Genomic DNA, 18,926 nt, shown 5'->3' on the forward strand with positions numbered 1-18,926 from the left:
TCTCACTTGAAAAGTGCTCAGGGCCCCGTGTAATTCTGGTCCTATAGGCTAGTATGGATTCCTTCTGCCTGCTTTCTGAAAGCAAGAAGCAAAAGGAGGACCTGGGCTGCCCTGGGGCTCCAAATAATGGTGGAAAGGTGACTCTAGGTGTCCAGGAATAGGGGCCCAGAGTTAACAAGGTGAGAATATGCTTCCGACCTGTTGAAGCCTCAGTATCGGGATGCAGTCACTCCGCTCAGACCAGGGGATGGTGTCAGAGTGTAGGTGACAGGAGGTGCCCACGGACACATGGCTGGTGACGTTGCAGAGAGGCTCGAGAGGTCTGGGCAAGAATGAAAGGACCGTGGGTTCAAACGCTGAAAACCCAGGTCTGCTCTCAGTCCACAGGCAGCGTGACCTCTGGAATTGCTAACCGTTTTCAGGAGGCTGGTGTCTAAGTTGAGACTGGACTTTCAGCAGATGTTTATTTCACAGCATGTCTTCTGGGTGAATTTTCTAGGGATTTTCAGTTTCTCCCCCAGCAAGTGTAAATTCCTCTGCTTGCCAAGTTTTGCTCCTTTCTAGACAACCCCTCACCCCTCAACCTCAAATTATTTTTACTGCTCAACACCCTATTCTCTCATTGGCTGACTTCCTGCTAACACCACTCCCTCTTGTTACCTTTGCTCACTCTTTTTCTATTCTTTCCTTTACTCTGTCCAATTTCCACCCTTCCTTTAAGCTCCATATAAAAATTTACCTTCTGTGTGAAAATTGTTCGACTTTCCCCAGCGATTCATCTTTCTCTTCTCTGCAATCCTATGGTAGCTAGAGGCACATCGATGGAAGCTGACAATGAAGTACCTATTGTTTAATAATGCTTGCAGAGTGTTTCATGTATATTAACTCTTCTTACCCTAAACATAAGGGCTTCTTACAGAAAGAGTCCAAATCTTCCTACATTTTTGGTAGGCACACACAGTTCTTGGTGAACGCTGGCTGATGCAGCTGTTCTTTCCTTATCCTTCAGCCAGAATCATCGAAGCTAGTAGCCCGGCCCCATACATACCCCGAGGGCTGAGGATATAGCAAAGTCCACACTTATCTCTCCTTCTGATCAATCCAGAAAAGTTATATGCATCACAAACCATGTCAACCTTTAGGCAAGATCCTGAGTTGTCATTTATTCCATCAGATGGTTTCAATTTGGAAATTTTTACTTTCTGCTTTGCACAGTGGTCTGGCTATGCTACCAATGTACTTCACTTATGAAGACGGTCAGCTCCTGCTTTGTTCTCAGCCTCTTTGTCTCATATCAAGTGTTCTTAAGCCCACTAATTGATCGCAGTGTAATGGAGACTTTGATCGTGATGTTATGGAGAGTCCAAGAGAGCCAGGCTACTGAAGAGTCAGGTCACTACTCAGAGGGGAAACTGAGGCATGAACCCAGTAACACAGGCAAGGCCAGTATTGTAGGAAGTGCCTAGTGAGCACTTTGATTCTTGGGATGCTTGCCAAGACTTCAGATAGCCAACTCCTGAAACTTGTTATCTTTCTGGAAAGATAAAGCCTGGAAAGGCTGAGGTGCCGGAACACTGAAACTTTGTCTAGCGAGGCGGTCAGGGTATCTTGGGGAAAGCAACAGCCTCAAACTGTCAATGGCTTAAAATGGCACAGGTTGATTTCTTGCTTACCTGCCAGCTAGAGATGGAGGTGTAGGGTGAGGAGTAGGTCTGCTGCACAGAGACATCAGTCAGGATCACAGGCTGACAAGATGCTATTGATTCTGGTGCTGGTATCTCACCAGAAGGTTCCGGTTTGCCTCTGTGTTTGCTGCCTTGAGTACAAGCAGTTCAATATTTTGGACTCTTGTGCTCATATTTCATTGGTCCAAATTACTCATGTGGATACACCTAACTTCAAAGAGTAGGGCTATGTCATCTTCTTTATACCTGGAAGGAGAGGAGAATGAGATGTTGGGACACTAGCGAAGCCTATCAAACAGAGTCAGAATTGACTCAAACTGGGTTTTCGATGGCTATACAGGCAGACCTCGTTTTATTGTGCTTTATATTTTTGCACTATGCAGACTGTTTTTTGCAAATGGAAATTTATGTAAGATTTGGTAGTTGGAGGTGATAAAAAACCCGCCTGCCAGTGCAGGAGATGCAAGAGAGTTGGGTTCAATCCCTGGAGTAGGAAATGGCAACCCACTCCAGTAATCTTGCCTGGAAAATCCCACGGACAGAGGAGCCTGGCAGGCTATACAGTCCATGGGGTCGCAGAGAGTCAGATACAACTGAGCATGCACACACACATACACTAAGTTGTGGCAACCCTGCATCAGGCAAGTCTATTGGTACCATTTTTCCAATAGCATTTGCTCACTTCTTATTTCTGTGTAACATTTATGCCATAATCCCAATATTTCAATGAAACTTTTTCACATTATGAGATTTGTTATGGTGACTGTGATCAGTGATCCATGATGTTACTATAGTGATGTTTGGAACACCATTAATCTCTCCCATATGAGACACTAACTTAACTGCTAATTGTTATATATGTTCTGACTGGTCCACCAACCAGCCATCCCCTCATCTCTCTCCCTCTCCTCAGGCCTTTCTATTCCCTAAGATACAGCAGTATTGAAATGAAGCCAGTTAATAGCCCTACAATGGCCTCTAAGTGTTCAAACAAAAGGAAGGGTCACATGTCTCTTATCTTAAATAAAAATCTAGAAATAAGATTAAACTTAGTGAGGAATGGAGGCATGTCCAAAGCCAGGATAAGCTGAAAGCAAGTCCTGTTTTGCAAATCAGCCAAGTTGGGCGTGCAAAGGGAAAGTTCTTAGTTCAGATCAGTCGCTCAGTCGTGTCCGACTCTTTGCGACCCCATGAATCGCAGCACGCCAGGCCTCCCTGTCCATCACCATCTCCCGGAGTTCACTCAGACTCACGTCCATCGAGTCAGTGATGCCATCCAACCATCTCATCCTGGGTCGTCCCCTTCTCCTTCTGCCCCCAATCCCTCCCAGCATCAGAGTCTTTTCCAATGAGTCAACTCTTTGGATCAGGTGGCCAAAGTACTGGAGCTTCAGCTTTAGCATCATTCCTTCCAAAGAAATCCCAGGGTTGATCTCCTTCAGAATGGACTGGTTGGATCTCCTTGCAGTCCAAGGGACTCTCAAGAGTCTCCTCCAACACCGCATTTCAAACGCATCAATTCTTCGGTGCTCAGCCTTCTTCACAGTCCAACTCTCACATCCATACATGACTACTGGAAGAACCATAGCCTTGACTAGACGAAACTTAGTTGGCAAAGTAATGTCTCTGCTTTTGAATATATTATCTAGGTTGGTCATAACTTTTCTTCCAAGGAGTAAGCGTCTTTTAATTTCATGGCTGCAATCAGCATCTGAAGTGATTTTGGAGTCCCAAAAAATAAAGTCTGACACTGTTTCTACTGTTTCCCCATCTATTTCCCATGAAGTGATGGGACCAGATGCCATGATCTTCGTTTTCTGAATGTTGAGCTTTAACCCAATTTTTTCACTCTCCTCTTTCACTTTCCTCAAGAGGCTTTTTAGTTCCTCTTCACTCTCTGCCATAAGGGTGGTGTCATCTGCATATCTGAGGTTATTGATATTTCTCCCGGCAATCCTGATTCCAGCTTGTGCTTCTTCCAGTCCAGCGTTTCTCATGATGTACTCTGCATAGAAGTTAGATAAGCAGGGTGACAATATACAGCCTTGATGTACTCCTTTTCCAATTTGGAACCAGTCTGTTGTTCCATGTCCAGTTCTAACTGTTGCTTCCTGACCTGCATACAGATTTCTCAAGAGGCAGGTCAGGTGGTCTGGTATGCCCATCTCTTTCAGAATTTTCCACAGTTTATTGTGATCCACACAGTCAAAGGCTTTGGCATAGTCAATAAAGCAGAAATAGATGTTTTTCTGGAACTCTCTTGCTTCTTCCATGATCCAGTGGATGTTGGCAATTTGATCTCTGGTTCCTCTGCCTTTTCTAAAACCAGCTTGAACATCAGGGAGTTCACGGTTCACGTGTTGCTGAAGTCTGGCTTGGAGAATTTTGAGCATTGCTTTACTAGCATATGAGATGAGTGCAATTGTATGGTAGTTTGAGCATTCTTTTGCATTGTCTTTCTTTGGAACTGGAATGAAAAGTGACCTTTTCCAGTCCTGTGGCCACTGCTGAGTTTTCCAAACTTGCTGGCATATTGAGTGCAGCACTTTCACAGCATCATCTTTCAGGATTTGAAACAGCTCCACTGGAAATCCATCACCTCCACCAGCTTTGTTCATAGTGCTACCTCAGTGAACACATCAATGCTAAGAAAGCAAAACAGCCTTATATGGAGGAGGTTTTAGTGGTCTTGATAGAAGGTCCAGTCAGCCACAACATTTGCTTATAAAGCTTAATCCAGAGCAAGGCTCTAATTCTCTTCAATTCTGCAAAGTTGAGAGAGGTGAGGGAGCTGCAGAAGGAGAGTTTAAAATTAGGAGACGCTGGTTCATGAGGTTTCAGGAAAGCTGCTATTTCCAGCAAGCGCTGATATAGAGGGCTCAATGAGTTATCCAGGAGAGCTAACAAAGATCATCAAGGGGGCGACCAATTTTTCTATGTCTTCTTTTGGAAGAAGACTCCACGTAGGACTTCCGTAGTTACAGAGGAGAAGTCAATGCTTGGCTTCAAAAAGCCCAGCTGATACTCTGGTCTGCGGCTATTGTAACTGGTGACCTGAAGGTGAAGTCATTGTTCATTTCCCATTCTGAAATTCTGGGGCCCTTAAGAGTCATGCTGATCTACTCTGCCTATGCTCTATAAGGGGAGCAACAGGGTCTAGATGACCCACTGCTCAGAAAAAAAGATGGATGTCTAATGGAGACATACTCTGCAAGATGCTATAGAAAAATCCAAACACATGTTTTTGGTCAACCACCCCAAACTTCATCAACCACCATTCTGATCAGTTAGCAGCCGTCAACATGGAGGCAAAGACCCTCCACCAGCAAAAAGATTGATTTGCTACAGGCTCAGATGATAGTTAGCAATTAGGTATTTTTAATTAAGGTATGTACATTGCTTTTTAGACGTAATGCTATTGCGTGCTTCATAGACCACAGTATATATAAGTGTAACTTTGTATGCGCTGGGAAATTTAAAAATTGGTGTGTTATTTTATTGCAGTATTTGCTTTATTGTGGTGGTCTGGAACTGAGCTCACAATATCTTTGAGATACACTTTAAGTCATTGCATGAGCTTGGTAGGAAATGAGTTGTTGTCTGGTACTAGGAAGAATAGAGCAGAAGGAAGAGCTAGCAGTCAAATCCATAGGATCAAAAAGTCTTCTATAAAGTAAAAAATGTTCTGAAATATAACCACAACTTAGAGTCTAGAACTACAATTCATCTTTGAGTGGGTCAATGCTAGCTTCTGGACATATGTCTTCTAATTCATTAAGTGGTACCACCCTTGTATATGAGAACAATATAAGGCTAAACCAACTACCATCAGAATTGGCTCTTTTTTTTTTTCCCCCAGTAAAAAAGATGTGTTTCCACAATGAATTATCATGCCTTTTCTCCTTGTTCTCATTATGAAAATCACATCGTGTATGAGCTGGTTGTCTCTGCCTGGAGTTGTGGCCCATGACTATAAAAAAGACCTATAGCTGGTCAGGGAATTGAGCCATCTTCTTTGATTTTATTATCATCATGCCTTGACTGACCTACTCAGTCATTGCATTCCAGGAGATTATAGGAGTAACTTTAGTTTTCAAAAAATGAAATACAACTAATTAGATATAACTCAACTTATACTCTAAAAAATTCCTAAATAATTATATGTGCACATAAACTCATATACAGAGACACAAATCTTACAAATTCACTACCTTTCAGAACAAGGAAGTTGTAATTAACAATTTAAGAACCACTTTGAAGAACCTCTGTGGTGCCGTAGAGTAACAAGATTCATTTCAATTGAAAAGTCAACTGTGGAAATATCTCTGGCATAGATCCCTCAGTGGACACTCAAAAGAAGTGTTCTGTTTATAGGCAGGGCTTCAAGTGTGAAGACTAACCGTAGGGAAGGGTTTCAAAGTGAGGAATAAGAATGGGGGATTACAGCTGCAGATGATTTAAGTTGGCTTAGAGTTGAGAGTCTTTTAAGAAGGTACACCCTCTATACTCCAGCACATCTGTCGTAAGGTGATGGTCCTAAAACTTTAGTCACCTCTCAGACTGGAAACCACATTGGCAGCAATTCTTGTTAGACTGAGCCCTGCAAGATTGGAAGAAGCTTAGAAATTGCTATGGATGTTCATGCTGTGGTTATTTGTCTGGAGAAGCACTCCCTTCTTAACAACCAGCCGTCGTACGCTTTTCTTGGCTCCAGGTGAAGAGGTGACTTCCCTCTTTGATTCAGTGTTCATAATTGGGCTGTCTGTTAGCAGAGGTGGTGAGAAAACAATGCTAATGAGGTCAAGGGTTCAATGCCCACGTGGGTCAGTTAGCTTTCTTTTGTTCTCTGGCCAAAAGTCTACGTCCTTTCACTGTGTCCAGCTACTGTGATGACAACAGAGATTGGGAGAGAGTAAGAGAATGTGGATGAGCCTCTAATTCTACTCTTCCTATGGTGGAAAACAATTCCAAATCATGTCCTTTTGCAGCAAAGTAATCTTCAAGGTTGAAGGACTGCCCCTTAAGAAGCAGTAAGGAAAATGAAAGATACAGTTTCACAGTGGTGGTAAAGAGGTTGAAACTACAGGATCAGAGCTCACAGGGGCAGCATTGCTTGGTCATTTATACTGATAAGAAGATAGCAGTTGTAAAGATGATGATTATTCACAGCCAATTTTCAATTTCTTGTTAGCCAAAGTTTCAACATTTCTAGACATCTGTGTGGGAATTCCCTGGTGGCTCAGTGGTAAAGAATTTTCCTGCCAATGCAAGGAGACATGGCTTTGATCCCTGGGTCCGGAAGATTCCCCCGGAGAAGGAAATGGCAATCCACTTCGGTATTCTTGCCTGGGAAATCCCATGGACAGAGGAGCTTGGCAGGCTACAGTCCATGGGGTCATGAAAGAGTCAGATATGACTTACTAAACAGCATCAGTGTAAGGAGTAAAGTGAGTTGGTTTGAGTTTCATATCTTTTTTTTTTTTTTCCTCAGCCACTATCCGTTGAAGATTCTAATGAACAATGAAACACCCTTAGATAGAAAGAGAAGAGAAGAGAGAAGGCCAAAGCAATCCCACAAACAGGGCTCAGCCCTGGAGTGTCTCAGATCTGGCTTATTAATCACGATTCATAATTCCTCATGCTATGTCCTGTTTTCTCAGGATTGCTATATCTTCTGTAAAGTTATGTAGCAATAGAAATCAAAGTAGGCACTAACCAACCACGATGGAAAAACTATCGGCTTCTACATTGGCCTTCTGACTGCTTAGCTTTGTGTATGGGTATATGTCTGTGTGTGTGTCTGTGAGTGCACTTGTGCTCACATACGTGGAGAAGCTTCTTACCTGCTTTGAACCTCAGATTCCTTGCTTGTAAAATGGGGATATTAAGGTTTATCTCATAGATCTGTTGGAAGATTAGATGACCAAAGAAGAAATCTTGGCAAGTCTAGTGTGGTACCTGGAATGTTATATTTTCCCTAATGACTAGAGTTCCATTTATCAACATTGCATAGATTTATTCTAGTTGGTTGTGTATATTAGTTCATTCCTTTTCATGGCTGAGCAGTATTCCATTGTGTGAAAGTAAGACAGTTTGCCAGTTCATTTGCTGAAGGATATTTGCATTGTTTCTAGTTTTCAAAGATTGTGAATAACTGTGCTCCAAATATTCACATAGGTTTTCATTTCTCTAGGAGTGGGTTTGCTGGATTATATGGTAAGCATATGTTTAACTTTATAAGAAACTACCAAAATTTTCCAGAGTGGATGTACATTCTTGCACTCCCATCAGCAATGTATAGGAGTTCCAGTTGCTCCACACCCTTGATAGTACTTGGTATTGTCATGATTTTTTAATTGTTATTTTAGCCATTCTAATAGGAACATAATGATATTTTTTTGTGGTTTTAATGCTCATTTCCCTAATGGCTAATGATGGTAAGCATTTTTTCATATGCTTATTTAGCATTACATTTTTTCTTTGGAGAAGTATCTGTTAGATCTTTTGCTCAGCTACTTAACCGGGTGATTTATTTTCTTACCATTGAGTTTTGAGAGTTCTTTATATATATATGGATAAGTCCTGTATTAGATATGTGATTTGCAAATATGTTTTCCTACTCTGTAGCTTGTCTTTCTGGAGAAGGCAATGGCACCCCACTCCAGTACTTTTGCCTGGAAAATCCCATGGATGGAGGAGCCTGGTAGGCTGCAGTCCATGGAGTTGCAAAGAGTCGGACACGACTGAGCGACCTCTTTCACTTTTCACTTTCCTGCACTGGAGAAGGAAATGGCAACCCACTCCAGTGTTCTTGCCTGGAGAATCCCAGGGATGGCGGAGTCTGGTGGGCTGCCATCTCTGGGGTCGCACAGGGTCAGACACGACTGAAGCGACTTAGCAGCAGCAGCAGCAGCTTGTCTTTTCTTAATAATAGGGTTTTAACAGGGACTGATGAGTCTATACACTAAGTTCTTTAAAAACTAAATAGATTTGGCTCTTCCTATCAGTTGGGAGAAGGCAATATGAAAAAAAGTTTGATTTGAGATGCAGACAAACCTGGGTTTGAATCCTGTTAGTTTCCTCATCTGTAAAGGGTAGACCATAGTACTTAGCACATAGGGTTGCTGGGAGAATTAAATGAGATAATATGTATCAAGGGCTTAGCCTAGTGCCGGGATGTTGTAAATGTTCAGTAAGTATAAAGATCATATTCTTATTACAAAACTCTCACCTCCAAACCTTTGCATAATCTGCTCCCTCTGCTTGGACTGTCCTTACCCCTTGCTCCCTTGTTTTCTTCCTGCTTAAACTGACTCCTATTCAGGGGATTTCGCTGGACATCACCGGTTTGGACCTGATACCCCTTTTTGCTCCTATGGTACCCTTTAATCACCTTCCTTCACTCTGTATTTTAAGCATAATAAGCTGTGAGTAAGTCTAGGGCAGGGCCAATGTCTTTATCATCTAAAATTATTCCAGGTCGCGTTTGATGAATGAATGAATAAATAAATGAATGAGTTCATCTCATGCTTTGTCTGGGAGTTCCAATTAAACATCCCTCAGAGTATTGCCAAATTCAGTCCCTTTAAGACAGCCTTAAACATCCCAAATGGATGTCTATGACTTAACACCAGGACCAGGCTTACAATCAGCCAAACAGACACTGCATCTTTGACAAGTTGGATGCCTACTGGAGAAACTTGAATGCTTTGCATCTATTTACTTTTACCACATGCCATAAAAATTAAAAATACATTGTGCCACAAGTGCAGTGTTTAGTATCTCACTTTAATTACATTCAAGTGTGTTGCTAAATAGTCTTGAGAAAACCTTAATGACCAGCTGTTCTACCCTTTTCCCATATGTCAGAAATGGTTTCTGAAATCACATTCTGGGACAGTAAGGTTGTATAATTAGACAGTGTATAGTTAACACTTCTAGATTTTCCGCTTAAACTGTGGACCCTTTATACTAACATATTGTGCGATTCTGCCGGTTTGGCGCAATACAATTAAATGACATGCCAAACAGCAACGGAGATATGCAAACTCTATCAGACTTGTTATCACCGCATCATTATTTCCTCATATCTTTTTCATCGTCGGGATGGCATGCTTTTGTGTGTGTGTGTGTGCTATGCAATATTCAGCATGTTTGGCTGACAAATAAACTTAGTAAAGGGGGCTGTAAATTTTTAATATTCCCTTCATAATGCCATTTATCTCACTAGAATTAGATGTGAGAGTAGCTTTTGCATCCTTTTGAACAAAGAGCTATCACTCAGATACAGAGCAACCATTTAAAGAAACAAAACTAAAATTCCAAGGTGGTAATAGAAGCCAGCATTTTACTTTGCTTTTGGTAGGGAAGTGGGGATTTTCACCTACCCCCAAACTGAGTTTAGGAGGTAAAAAAAGTTGAATTTAGACAGTAGGTTGTTGTGAAAATAAGTCATTAGTTACTTTCAGTTGCTTGACTCTCAGTTTAATGAGTTGTTTTGGAACCATAATAGCTCATTTGATTAAATTTGTTTAATTGTTTGGTTTTTGAGTATAGACATGAGGCTGAAATAGAAATATAAAATGAGGAAATGGGAAATTCTATCAACTATTAATATTCTTTGGCTCTCCCTTTCCTTCTCCCTCAAAAGAAAATCTCCTTGACATTGTCCCAAATCTCAAGAAAAAAACAGAACTCTGATTTCTGATTGAGAGTTGCCCAGATAAATATAGTAAGACCAAGTCACAGCTGAAGCTTTCCCGAGTCCTAAAGCAGCAAATTCATTTTTGAAAAAGGCTGAGAGAGCTTCACCGTTCTAAGAAAGATTTACACCATTTTTTTTCTTCTAAGCTTGAATTTCCAATGACTTATTTAGATGTAAGCACTGACAGCTGTAATCATGCTTTAAATCTTGCTTTGTATCCTTAGTTATAATGTTGTTCAATTAATATTCAGAATAATGGAAGTGATGTGCCGTTTTGAAAAAGACTTGAATACAGTCCAATGCTTTGGGAAACTGACTCTCGAGAGGATTAATCAGCATTTAAAACTTGCATTAATAAAAATCTGATCTTCCGCCATGCGGCGTGCATAATACTTTTCATTTTAAACATTTTAGTTTAATAATGTGGCATCCTTTGTCCTGATTTTAAAAATGATTTTAAAATTGAGCTCCTTCAGATCAATTTTGTCTTGACCCTTGTACATAATTGGACACTTGCAATTTAAAAATACAAGGATGCTCTTTTGCGTGGTGTGCTAAACTGTGTTTCCATTATTAAAGATAAGGGCAATAGTGGACTACGAGTTAGTACTTAACATTTCAGATTTTCCCCCTCCATTTATATGGAAAGAGTTTTCAATCTTTCTTCAGAGTTAAATTATCCAAACCCAGTTCTTGAGAGAAAAAGAGCTAAAAACTACATTTTAATACCAAAAAATGATCAGTGGGAAAAGGATCTTTTGCTGTAAATGGTATATATCAAACAATCGATGATTAGCGGTCTCTTTTTGTTTTTAAATCAGCATAAGTAACCCTGAGTTATTTACGTGTAAACAAAGGTTCAGGTTCTAAAGCTAAAATAAAATGACACGATGGAAAATGAACTGGGAGATGGTGGATGCAGGGCTCTGTTTGGCTTATAGCTAAATGGGAATGAAATCAATTTTAGTAACAGGGAAGAAAGATGATTTTGAGAGCAGAATAGTTAAAAAAAAAATTGCTGTTTTATCCTAGTAAAGTGATCGGATGCTTTATGACCAGAAGTGAAGTCAAGTTAGCACATGCTCTGTGGGTTTCTCTCTCCTTAGACCGGAGGCTTGCTTACCGGCCCAGGACCCACTGCTTTTCCTCTGCTGAGACCACGTTCCACGCTACTGACCATGGTGCTAAATGTGACCTGGAAGGATCTTTTCTTCCCTTTGCAGGATTTTAGGAAAATATGTTGGTTTCCATGATAAAGCAGTGGGCACCTCTGTGCAAATTCATATTGCTGCTGGGCCATATTAGGATTTTGTAGCAGGTGCAGCAAATGGTCAATGAATGCTCGTTGGAAGACTCTCTTTAAAAGCCCCAGTTAAGTGCCTGCCTGCCTGCCGTGGTTGCACGGGTTTCTGCTCAGAACTTTACTCACCTGGTCCTCTTTCCCAGCAGAGGTTTCTCGGCTTTCGCAGCTTCTTTGAGTCCCATGACTGCTCTGAGATGAGAGTGAGGGGGTGTACAGAGAGTGATGGAGACCCTCAGAAAAGTGGGGGGCAGCTGCCCTGCTGAAGGAGCTGAAGGTTCCACATGTGGGGGGAAATGGGTGTCAGGGCCCTCAGCTTCTGAGTCCAGGGGCTGAACACAGGCAGGGCAAATAGTCAGAAGAACAAGAGCATTTCTGTAAGACTCCACTGAAGACTTGGAGAAGGCAATGGCACCCTACTCCAGTACTCTTGCCTGGAAAATCTCCTGGATGGAGGAGCCTGGTGGGCTTCCGTCTATGGGGTCGCACAGAGTTGGACACGACTGAAGCAATTTAACAGCAGCAGCAGCCACTGAAGACTTCCTGGTAGTTCAGTGGATAAGACTGCACTTCCCCTGCCGGGGTCCTGGGTTCAATTCCTGCTCAGGGAACTAAGATCCCACATGCTGTGTGGCACAGCAAAGGAAAAAAAAAAAAAAAGATACCAGTGCAGTGCTTGCATCATACCAACAGCAAAGGGCGTGTTATATTAATGAGGGTATTAAAAACATAAAGCTTGAAAAACACTGAAGCCTGTGCCTGACAAGCGTTGGTAGCAAAAGCGTTTTCATCTGCAAACTGACTACATTTGTGGAGGTGGTTGGGTCTGGGTTTGAAAGGAGAGAAAACAGGGACCACAGCCTCTGTCCTTCTCATAGGGAAGAGTCTTGTGTTTGAAAATTCTCTTTCTTGGCGTACAGAAAAGGTTTTTGCCAGTTGGTTTACTTGTTTTCCTTGCTTTGTAACATTTTTCTCCACCTGTGGCTGCTGGGGAGGTAGGCAACAGAGCTGGGCCCTGGGCCCAAGTGGGTACCCTGCCCTCTACTGAGGGGGAGGGTGGGGGCCTGCTCCCCGAATGCAATTCCCCAGCCTCCTGGCATTTGGGAAATTTGTTTAACCTCCTGGGGAAAGATTCCACCACCCCTATTTTGGGGGCAAATTACGAACATTTTGACAGCCTCAAGGCCTACTCTGTTTAGCCCAGTATATCCTTTCTAAAACTCAAATAAGATTAGGTCAGTGCCTTGCTTTAAAATGTAAACAAACGATTTCCCCATGCCTATTAAAAGAAATCCCAAGCCTTTAACATTACCAACTCTGCCTTCACTCTCTGACCCCAGACCAGCCCCCGGGCTATATCTTCTTTTCTTCCACTATTTTCAGACATCTTGGTCTCATGTCAGAGTAGCCTAGACATCACTCCTTGAACAGAAGTGCTTTTCCTCTCCCTGTTTCCTTGCTCCAAGAACATCCCCTCCTTTGCCCTTTGCCTGCATGGAGAGCTCCTACTCATCTTTCAGTGCCCAACTCAAATGCCCTCGTCTCTGGGGCTTCTCCTGAACTCCCTGGTGTTTTCTCCTCCATCCTCCACCCTGTCCCCCTCAAGAAGAGTGGGGCTCATCCCTCCTCTAGCTGTGGCTCCTTGGCTATCACAACTATCACTCCATCTACAGGTGTTTTTTGTTATTTCTCCCACAGAATTGTGTGTTATGCAAGAGTTAGAAGATTAACTCCAAAGTCGTTGGGACTTCCCGGGTGGCTCATTGGTGAAGAATCTGCCTGCTAGTGCAGAGAAGCAGGAGATGCAGGTTTGACCCCTGGGCCAGGAATATTCCTGGAGGAGGGCATGGCAACATGATACAGAGATCAAACAAAGCAATGAAAGTGAAAGTTGCTCAGTTGTGTCAGACCCTTTGCGACCCTATGGACTGTAGCCTGCCAAGCTCCTCTGTCCGTGAAATTCTTCAGACAAGAATACTAGAGTGGGTTGCTATTCCTTTCTCCAGGGGATCTTCCAGACCCAGGGATCGAACCTGGGTGTCCTGCATTGCAGACAGATTCTTTACCATCTGAGTCAACAGATAAATCCCATGGGTAGAGGAGCCGGGCAGGCTATAGTCTATGAGGTGCAAAAGAGTCAGACATGATATTAATGACTAAACGACAACAATACTTTTGTTAAGTGAATAAGTGAATGGGCAAGTTGAAGAGTCTTAGATTGCAGATGTAACTAGAGTCCTCTGAAAATCACAGTACATGACAAGTGCCTTTTCAGGCCCCAGACATTTGCCCTATACTTTCTAGTGAGATTTCTTTCTTCTAACTTCAATCTTACCTATAAAAATATAAATGCTATTGATTCTCTGTGGATCTGAAAATTTTTTTAAATCTTGGTCTGCATAAACACGGTCATCTTCTCGCTGCTTGGGACTTGCAGGGGGAGAAAAAAAAAACTCATCATGAGAAATGGTGCAGATGGTATATTTGGCATCACCAGCCCGCGTCGATCAGAGATGCATTTATTTACATGACTTTGTTTGCATTGTGACCATTTATCTGGGTCCTTGCTCACATTTAACCTTTTGGAGGATCGGCAGGGACTGAGCCGTTTTGCCCTGGGGATCAGATGAAGCGAGCCCCCTGTAAGGGCTGATGTTTGCCTTTCTTCCTACCTGCAAAGCATGCATTTCTTACAGTCTCAGAAAACATTTGGTTATGTTATCTCGTGGGTCCAGGAGGAGTGTGGCGTGTGCCAAATTTAAGAGCCATTGCCAAACGCCATGGTTCGCATTATGTAGACAGCGTGCCAGTGGAACTGGCGCTTCTCATTGTAGATTGGAGCTCTTGCCTCAGAGGCAAAGGATCCCCATTAGTCGTTTCCAACTGGGATCGTGCCCTTTGCCTTCACTTTTGAGATATCTTTGTGTGAGTGTTCAAACCATGGCTTACAGGCACAGCTGATAGACCACTGTGACTGATCTCTTCCAGGCTGGGATGGTGAGCCCCCTAAAGGGCACCAAAATGGTCTCAGCCCCCAAGGGTGACTTGGAGATGCTGAGAAACAGCATGGTGCCTTGGAAAGGGTCTTAGAAAGCTGGGTTCTGGATCTGTAAAATGGGGACAATTTACTTACTTTTTCTGAGCTTTGGTTTCCTCATCTTTCAATAGGAATAGTCAGAGTTATTGTCATAACAATTGACCTAATTCATACCAAGCATTTGGTGTAGTAACAGACACCAAATCAGCCCTCAATAAAAGTTTTTATTATTAATATTGTCATGATTATTGATATGTCTTGCTTGGTGGCTCTGAAGATTAAATAACTGATTTTGAAGGGCTCTGTGAAGTTGCAGAGCTCAGCAGATGTGAGGAATGCTTGCTTCAGCAGGGGGGAAGGGTAATTGCTTATAAAGGCTCTGTCAAAACATGTTTCAACATGATTCTCTGGCCAAGAGTCCCCAATATTTTTTAAATAAGAAGCTACTGAGTCAGACAGAGAAAGACAAACACTGTACAACATCATTTATATGTGGAATCTAAAAAAGAAACTAGTGAATAAAACAGAAAGAAGTAGACTCACAGTTAATAGAAAACAAACTAGTGGTTACCAGAGGGAGAAGGAAGAAGGAGGGGTAACTTAAGGGGAGGGATAAAAGGGTTGTTATGGGATTATATGAAATCTTTTTTTTTTTTTCATTTAAAAACACTTTTTTATTATATGTTTCAGGTTTTCAGCATTAAAATTTAACATCTGTATGTACTACAAAGTGATTATCACCTGAAGTCCAGCTACCAACCCATTTTAACCTTCATGTTAAAGAAAAGGAACTCCCCTAAAGTGCTTTGAAGCACAAGAAAAGTTATTTTCAACCTACTGAGTAGCAGAAGGAGTAGTGGTTGATGATACAACTTGCTAATTCTTTTTCATAATTAATTTCTGCCAATGGGTAATGAAGTTAGAAATGGATATTTGTTGTGAGTTTCTGTCTGTTTTCACTTTATAGTATTGGGGAAGGGTCCTATAGACAGAATTGTGTTTCCCCAAAGTCTTATGTTGAAACCCTAATCCCCCAATGTGACTATATTTGGAATAAGAAAGCAATTAACATGAAGTAAAATCATAAGGGTGGATGGAGCCCTGATCCATCCAAGGGGATTAGCGTCCTAATAAGACCATACGAGAGAGCCCATGCCCTTTCTTTCTTCTCCGTGTGAGAACATGGCACGAGGCAGACGTCTACTAGCCCAGAGAGAGCTCAGCAGAAACCAGCACCTTGACCTTGGACTTCCCAGCCTCCAACGTCTGAGAATATAAACTCCTGTTTTTAAGCCACACAGGGCGTGGTATTTTGTTATGGCAGCTCCCCACCTTTGCAGACTACGATACGGGCAGGGGCGCTGAGGATAAGGCGCCTTGAACATCTACCTGCTCAGTCTCTTGTAAAACGTGCTCAGATAAGTCTGTCAAGTCAGAGACTGTTTGTAAAACGTTGTCTCTCTGTATGGTACTGAGAAGTTATCCCCCAATGATGCATCTGAGTCCCAGGGTTTGTATCTGGGGAACCAACATTCATCCTGAAAAGTCTGTAACATTTTTGAGGATGAAAAGTTTGGTATGAAAAGTAGTACTTTGAAAGCAGAGGGTGAATAAAAATGAGAGGAAGAAAGCAAAGAATGAGGGGGAAAACAGGCTTATATTGGCCTATACAGAACAGAACACTTAGACCAATTGTAGTACTAAATGTTTCCTTTAAAAAAAAAAAAAAGTCTCCTAAAACTAACTCTAAATGGAGTCATATAAACCCAAATACTAGAATCAGGGGAATTTTCCAGTGAGGGAGAATGTTTTGGTATATTAGTAGTTTAGTTTTCTTGTAAGGAAATAAAAAGGAAATTAATTCAGTGATTTGTTCAGAATAGTTACAAAAATGCACACTCTCAGAGATCAGTGGGGAATACAGTTCCTGCTGGAGGCAGCAATTGTCTGGTCTCCTAGAGGAGATAAGTTATTTTATTTGTGTTGAGGTGGAGGAGAGGAAGGGGCAGTTTTTTGGTTTCTTTTCCCTTGTCCTGGAAAAAGTGCAGACTTTCATGAAATATATCTCATGCTTTCTTGCCCTATTCTTTCTCTTTTCTTTTATCCTTGTTCATATTTGCTTGAATTTAACCACTTTTATCATGATATAACTGACATATTGTATAAGTTTAAGGTGTACATGTGATGGTTTGATATCTGGGTATATTTCAGAATGATTATAATAATAAAGTTGGCTAATACATCCATCGCCTCACAGTTACCTTTTATGCACGTGTGTGTGTGTGTGTGTGTGTGTGTAGAACTTTAAAGATTTATTCTTTGCAACTTTCATGTATATAACAATACTGTTAACTATTGTCACCCTCCTGTACATTGAATCCCCAGAAATCATTCATTTCAAAACTGGAAGTTTGTACCCTTTGACCACCTTCGTCCGTTCCAGTCCACCCCCCTCAACCCCTGGGCAACCGCCAAACTACTCTGTTTCCGTGAGTTTGCTTTTTAGATTCCACATATAAGTGAGATCACCTATTAATAGTATTATCTTTGTCTAACTTATTTCACTCAACGTAATACCCTCAAGGTTCACATCCATGCTGTCACGAATGTCAAGATTTCCTTTCTGTTATGGCTGAATAATATTCCTGTATGTGTGTGTCTCTATATCTGTCTATCTATCTGTATCACATTTTTTAAATTCATTCATCCATTTACAAACAACTTGGGTTGCTTCCATACCTTGGCTTTTGTGAATAACACTGCTTTGAACATGGAATGCAGGTATCTATTCAAGATAGTGATTTCCCTTGGATATATACCTGAAATTGAAGTTGCTGGATCATATGACAGTTTTATTTCTAACTTTCTGAGGAAATTTGCACTCTTTTCCATAGTGACTGCAGTAGTTTACACTCCCAGCAACAGTGTACAAGGATTCCCTGTCCCCCATATCCTTGCGAGCCTTATATCTTGTATTTTTGATGATAGCCATTCTAACAGGTGTGAGGTAATATCTCATTGTGGATTTTGTTTGCATTTCCCTGATGATTAGTGATGTCGTGTACCTTTCAATGTGCCAGTTGGCCATTTGTATGGCTTCTTTGGGAAAATCTATATTCAGGTCTTTTGCCTACATTTAATTGGGTTTTGCTTTGGTTTGGGGTTGGGTTTTTTTTTTTTTTTTTTTTTTTTTGCTGTTAAGTTTTATGAGCTTCTACTATACTTTGGATATTAACCCCTTATCAGATATACAGTTTGCAAATATTTCTCCCATTCTGTAGGCTACCTTTTCATCTTACTAATTCTTTTGCTGTGCAGAGGCTTTTTAGTTTGATATAGTCCTACTTGTTTATTTTTGCTTCTGTTGCTTGTACTTTAAGTATCAAATCCAAACAAACACACAGACAAAAAACATTATTGTCAAAACCAGTGTCAAGGAGCTTACCCCCATGGTTTCATCTAGGACTTTTGTAGTTTCTTGTATTACAGTTAAGTCATAATCCATTTCAAGTTAATTTTTGTGAGTAGTGTAAGATACGGGTCCAGTTTCATTATTGAAGAGACTATCGTATCCTCTGAATATTCTTGGTTCCCGTAACAAATACTGGTTGACCACATATGAATGGTGTATTTGGGGGTTCTCAGTTCTGTTCCATTGGTCTACTGTTTTTATGCCAGTACCATACTATTTTGATTACTATAACCTTGTAAAATAGTTTGAAATCAGTAAGTGTGAAGCATCCAGCTTCTGTTCTTCTTTCTCAAGGTTGCTTTGGTTATTCAGAGTCTCTCATGTGGTTCCAAATTACAAGGTTTTTTTCCCCCCTATTTTTCAAAAGACAGATTTCAGGGTTTTTTATTTCTATTTTTGAAAATTTTCCTGTTTTTTTTTTTAGTTCTATTTTTTAAAAGACATAAAAATCTTGGTACAGATTACATTCCATCTGTAGATTGCTTTCAGTAGTATGAACATTTTATCAGTATTAATTCTCTCAGTCCAAGAACATGAACTATCTTTTTATTTATTTTTGTTTTCAATTTCTTACATCAATGTTTTATACTTTTCAGTGTACAGATCTTTCACCTTCAGTTCAGTTCAGTTCAGTCGCTCAGTCGTGTCTGACTCTTTGCGACCCCATGAATCGCAGCACGCCAGGCCTCCCTGTCCATCACCAACTCCCGGAGTTCACTCAGACTCAC

The 18,926-nt window shown here is 41.3% G+C and overlaps 1 long non-coding RNA gene across 1 annotated transcript in view; it reads left to right on the forward strand.

Moving 5' to 3' along the window:
• The window catches only part of LOC105616575 (uncharacterized), a 42,119-nt gene extending 25,149 nt beyond the window's left edge, over window positions 1-16,970 (forward strand). Inside the window, exon 4 of the long non-coding RNA XR_009595751.1 lies at window positions 13,388-16,970. This is a non-coding gene — a long non-coding RNA (uncharacterized LOC105616575). The remainder of the gene's footprint in view (window positions 1-13,387) is intronic.
• Window positions 16,971-18,926: the final 1,956 nt, after the last annotated feature.

Source organism: Ovis aries, chromosome 12 (assembly GCF_016772045.2).
Source record: "Ovis aries strain OAR_USU_Benz2616 breed Rambouillet chromosome 12, ARS-UI_Ramb_v3.0, whole genome shotgun sequence".
Classification (NCBI taxonomy): Eukaryota; Metazoa; Chordata; class Mammalia; order Artiodactyla; family Bovidae; genus Ovis; species Ovis aries.